This window comes from Astyanax mexicanus, chromosome 20, assembly GCF_023375975.1.
Source record: "Astyanax mexicanus isolate ESR-SI-001 chromosome 20, AstMex3_surface, whole genome shotgun sequence".
Classification (NCBI taxonomy): domain Eukaryota; kingdom Metazoa; phylum Chordata; class Actinopteri; order Characiformes; family Acestrorhamphidae; genus Astyanax; species Astyanax mexicanus.
The window spans coordinates 24,114,651-24,120,650 of record NC_064427.1 but is presented as its reverse complement, the minus strand read 5'-3'; positions in this window follow the sequence as shown (position 1 = coordinate 24,120,650).

Genomic DNA, 6,000 nt, shown 5'->3' with positions numbered 1-6,000 from the left:
ATTTAAGACTTCAGAAATCAATATTTTTGTGGAATAACCCTGTTTTTTAATCACAGTTTTCATGCATCTTGGCATCATGTTCTCCTCCACCAGTCTTACACTCTGCTTTTGGATAACTTTATGCCTATACTCCTGGTGCAACAATTCAAACCAAGCAGTTCACCCAGTCTGAAGGTTGTTTGAACAAACTTTTATAATTTCCGAATCTCGGAACGCAGTGGGAGAACGGAGGTGTGCTATTCATCAAAGGCAGAGGTGAAAAAAGTACTGAAAAATTGTAATTAAGTAAAAGTAACTTTACTTTGCTTAAATTCTACTCAAGTAAAAGTAAAAGTACCCATCTAAAAATCTACTCGAGTAAAAGTAAAAAATTACTCTAATTAAAATATACTTTGAGTAAAAGTTACATAGTTACTTTTTTATTTGATATAAAAAAGTACAAATCATAAATTAATTAACTATTAAATTAAATAATTTGGACCTTTCAGGCAGTATTTGTTCAGACCGCCCCATAAAACATTTTCAAAAAAAGTAGCATAGGTTTCTATGATCCATTTTTTATCTTTACTGTTAAAAGTTACGGTCATATAGGTGACTATAAAATGATAAATATAATATAAAATTTAAATTTTATATAAATAAATGTTATAGTTTTACAGTTTATTATTCTTTTTAATTTTTTTTTTTTTGCTTTAACTGATATTTACATGTTTTTTTTTAACATTCAAGCAAATTGTTTAGTGTTCCCAATAAAAACTTAAGAAAATATAATGAAAAACATGAAAAAAAAAAAAAAATTGTTGGTCGGCGCATGCGTAGTGCCGTAAAGAAGCACATATCGATGGGTAGCATAACTTGACAGAACACCGGTTCCCCCGAGCTGCACACACAGACCCCAGGCTACACAGATGATTCACACAGCGTCTCTCCCGCTAACCGTAATTACAAACACTGCTGGAAAAAGTTCAGCTGCGCTGCCATGGAGAACAAAAATAGTTTTTTTTTTATTATTCAGACAATTTGTTTTTTTTCCCCAGCATTTCGTTTTTTACTCAGTAACAGGGAGTTTTCAATGTAGTGAAGTAAATTACTTGTGTTAAAATGTACTTGAGTAAAAGTAAAATTACCTCTTATAGAAACTACTTTATTACAGTCATGTGAGTAAATGTAATTAGTTACTTTCCACCTCTGATCAAAGGTAAGTACATTTTATCATGTTTTACTACAACAAAAGTCCATTTTACACCTGAGTTCTCCTTTAAAGCAGGACCTCATTAGGAACCTCTACAACTTGGTATGTTGTGACATAGATTACATGCATCATACTCTACTTCTGTATGTGTTGCTCAACAAATATCACCAGGAGTTGCCCATACCGTACTATTCTAAATATTTAATTATTTATCCTTCCTGAAAACCTTTATCTTGATGAGCATAATCTAATATCTGTATGTACAGTATCTCCATTTTCCATTATGCGCAGACTTTAATTCGTCCTCAGAGTTGGATGCTCTGTCCGTTGTGAGCAGCTGCTGTCTCTCCTCGAGCCGGGCTGTACGGATTAATAACCATTTCAAGCAGCTCTACGAGTCGCACGAGGGCCATAACGCCATCTTCTCATTTTATGAAGAACTCCTCGTCTTCAGGATCAGAATGACTGCAAAACCACATTTGCTTTGCTGATGGGGCTCTGGAGAGCACAGCGCACTTGGTGGAGCCTCTAAAGTGAGACGACTATTGGCAAGAAATAATAAATAAATACATAAAGTTGATGATGCTCCATGTCCATTTGTTGGATATGTGCTCTCAGTACACACATACAGATTATGAGGGTGTTTTTCTACCTAGCGCATTTGATCTATTACATTTGGTCCAAGCAATGAGAGAGTCTTATACTGGATCCTCTGATCTATGGTTTGGTTCTTTTGCAGTTTGAAAGCTCTTTTTTAGATGTTTCAGGCTTTTGGATAATTTTACAGGAAGTATAACCATAGACTGTGTATGGCTGGACAGAGCACCGTCTCTCAAAAGTGAAGCCACCACAGGTCGAGCGCCCCCTGCTGTTTGGTTTCAGAAAGATGTGTAACCCCAGCCATTCCCAATGGCAAAACAGACAACTTTCAATAAGGTTTTTTTTCTATTATACTGTTATTCTATATTCTTATATTGTCAAATTTTTATATCCCCACAGAATTTGTTTTTTAAAACGTTATTCAGCTCTATTCAAAAAGGTGTGGTTATTGTAAAAGGGCTGAGTTACACCTAGCCACGGTGGAACCAATGACTGTATGGGTGGGACCATAGACTGTGTATATTTCTATGGAGGCAGTCCTCAGGGGCGGGTTTATTTAGTACATTTTTAGATGGGTACTTTTACTTTTACTTGAGTAGAATTTTAGCAAAGTAAAGGTATTTTTACTTAATTACAATTGTTCAGTACTTTTTTCCACCTCTGGTCTAGACTAAAACTCAACACGTCCGGTTCTTGGTTTTGAATCTGACTTGATTTTAGTGGTCTTCATTACAATGCTTCTCACAGCTTCCACTTTCTATGACTTGATAAAACCTGTGTTTCTTAAAACTAGACTATTCCTTCACACTGACCCCAGCAGACCCTGTTCTGTAGGAGCATAATGAACCCTAATAGATATAAAGCACATAATCCCAGTGAGACTGCCGGCTATGCCATCATTTCAAATACAGCCTATAATGAAAGAGATTCTCTGTCAACTTCTGTTTGTATCGCATTCATTTGTACAAACACACACACAGTGATACACACACACACATAGTGATACACACACACACTACTGCAGTTGTGAAGAGCTCTAATTACAACAGATGGGACTCTCCACTGATCATAATTCAGCTTTAAAACCACAGTTGGCAGAACATGACCAGAGAACACTAACCTATCAACGCTCCCACTCCCCCTTTTATTTCTGTGTTCAACAATATTACTGGCCACTACTGGAAAAGAGAGGTACTGAAAAAAAATTACTTTAGCACTATTAGAGTACATTACAAAAAAATATTTAATTCATATAATATTATAAAACGCTAATTTTTCAGTCCAGTTAACAATATTTGACAATGAATAGGAATACTAAATTCTCTATAAATATGACCATTTTTCTAAATTAGCAACCCATGCTGGTTTCATGATGTAGATCATGAGGATTTGGAGAATAATGGAACAATTAATGGACATTGGGTAATGTACTGTGTATATAATTTTACACACAAACAAAAATGAATGAAACATATATGCTTTTTGAATCTAGATTTTGTTTTTTCACAAAAAAATAGAAAAAAATCTTGTTTGCTTAAAAAAGCTGACTCAGAATTCAGAATTAGAATATACATGTTCTGAGAAATAAGATTGATTTATTGGATTTCTAAATTAAAATTTAGGCCTCAATACTATAACTACTAAATACTAAATACTATAAATACGAAATACCTTATTATGGCCTAAATACTATATAACTACTAAATACTATAAATACGAAATACTATATTTAGGCCTAAATACTATATAACTACTAAATACTAAATACTATAAATAAGAAATACTATATTTAGGCCTAAATACTATATTACATTACATTACATTACATTACATTTGGCAGACGCTTTTGTCCAAAGCGACTTACAATAATGAAGTACAAAAGTAATAGGAATTAAGATAACCCATTTATATAAACAATATAACTATTAAATACTAGGCCTAAATACTATATAACTACTAAATACTAAATACTGTAAATACGAAATACTATATTTAGGCCAAAATACTATATACGAGTCTATATGAGCTCTGAACATTTTTGCATATTTTTATCAAAAGTTTCCTCCCCTTTCACACCCCAGTACAGTCTCCGTCCTTGTTTTTTGGCCAATCCCCTGTCCAGTCTGAGTTCCCGCCCCCTTTCCAGTCTCTGTTCTCGTCCCCCGTCTAGTCCTCTGTCCAGTCTCCGTTTGTGCCCCCTGTCCATTCATCCTGCAATCTCCAGTCTCTGGACTACATTGCCCATGATGCACCACACACTGATATCACACCCAATCCCGATCACATGACACAGCACATGGCACTTCCAGGACGCAATCATCTGAACTATTTAAGGGGCTCAGTTCTACCAGTCTTTTGCTGAGTATTGAAGGTTTATCCTCATAATGTGTTTACTTGCCTGAATTTTTGTGCCTGTGTATGACCTGTGCATTGTTTCCCGTTGTTTCCCATGCCTTATACTTTTGTACATAAAGTATATTTTGATTTACATCTGCACGTGTCTGAGTTCTGCCCCGCTGGACCACTCGGCACCCCATAGCTATTTTCAAACAGTACAAGTCCATTACCAACATCTGGACCCCTAAACATGTGGCCTACAGAAATGAAGGCTGCTATGCTGATGTCATCACTTTTTCTAATGGAATTATGAATGGCGCTGACCTCACAAGGACCTAAAATATGGTCCAAACAAACGTTTGAAGCAATTGAATAACTCGAGTCAATTCATCATGTGAACAACGTGTCTCTTACAAGTGTTGCTGCGTATCTAGGTCAATTAACATTTTGCAGAAAGGCGCAATTTTACTGCGTTTAATGAAGTGTACAGCCAAGATGCCATTTTTCAAAGTGTCCTTACTAGCCAGGTTTCCTGTCTAAAGAGTTTCAGACTTGCCGCTTGAGCGATTAAGACTGAGAATCGTCTTTTTCTTATTTTTTCTTTTGCTTTAGTTCTTCTTTTTCTGCCACCTTGAGTGACTGATACAATAAGCAAATGTAGAAGTGTCCGAAACAGCACCCTTTTTACACTATATAGTGCTGTCCTTTGGAGGTCTGGAATTTTCAGTGCAGTGTAACAAGCAAACCAAACAATGGTTTGTATCTGCACTATCAGTCATTGAATAATGGAATAAACCTTAAAAATCCATTGCATTGTTTGGTTTGAAGATTTGTGCTCTAACCAGAAATGGAAGCACAAGACTTGGTTGACACCCAAAAAGATGGTTGGTGTAGCGTAGTTGATAACAACATATCCTCTCTGTGTCAGAACAGGGTTTGAATCCCTGGTTAAGCAAGCAGTTCACCACCCTACAAGAATAAGAGTCCTTGGGCAAGACTCCAAATTCTGGGTTACTGCCCACAGGACATGGCCTACAGAGCAGTGTTAGCTAGGTATCTTTGGACTTCTTGTACATCTTTGGTGGACTATACTTAGTCCAGCAGTGGCACTGAGGGATTTAAAACACTGTTGCCTCTGATTCATTTAAACCAGCACAACCTACTCTACTAACACAACAACAGCACAGGTGTCTGTTAGCTGTTGTTTTGGACCTGGGGATCTGGCACTTTCCTTCAAGTGTGCTGTCTACCTAGTGTTTCTGCATCAAACGCAGTTCATAAATAGGCAGAAGCTCACGTCAAATGTATTGGAGGAGGCATGTAATTGTCTTTAGCCTCCCAGTGTCCCTAGGCATTGCTAGTGAAAGAGGTAACTCAAATGGATTGTGCATATTATGTACTAAGGGAAAAAAAATTGGTAAAATGTAGGTATATCTTATTTTTACATTTTTCTAAGTGAAGTTTTCAAACTTTGCACGTAAATTGTCTTTCATATTAACCAGCCATGGTGTAGTGTTGTTGTCAGGTAACAAAACAAATTTTTGCTTAATACACCATGTCATACCTTATTTACTTACTTGTTTATATTCATTTACTTTTAAAAGGCATATCTATGTCCAATACAAGTAGACCTACTGGTGGGTCATTAATACATATGTGTACATGTGCAAGATTTTTGTTTTTTGTTGTAAACTTACTAAAACTTTGTTTGTTTGTTTTGTTCGTTGCCTTTGGGCAACATTATGCAAGTATTCCACTTTTGTTAGATTAATCGTGATGAAGCATTTGTTCTCATTTCCTCCCTGAAAAGTATAATCAATGCTATACAGGGCTAAATATAGTATTAGTGTCAGTCCTGACTATTGATTACC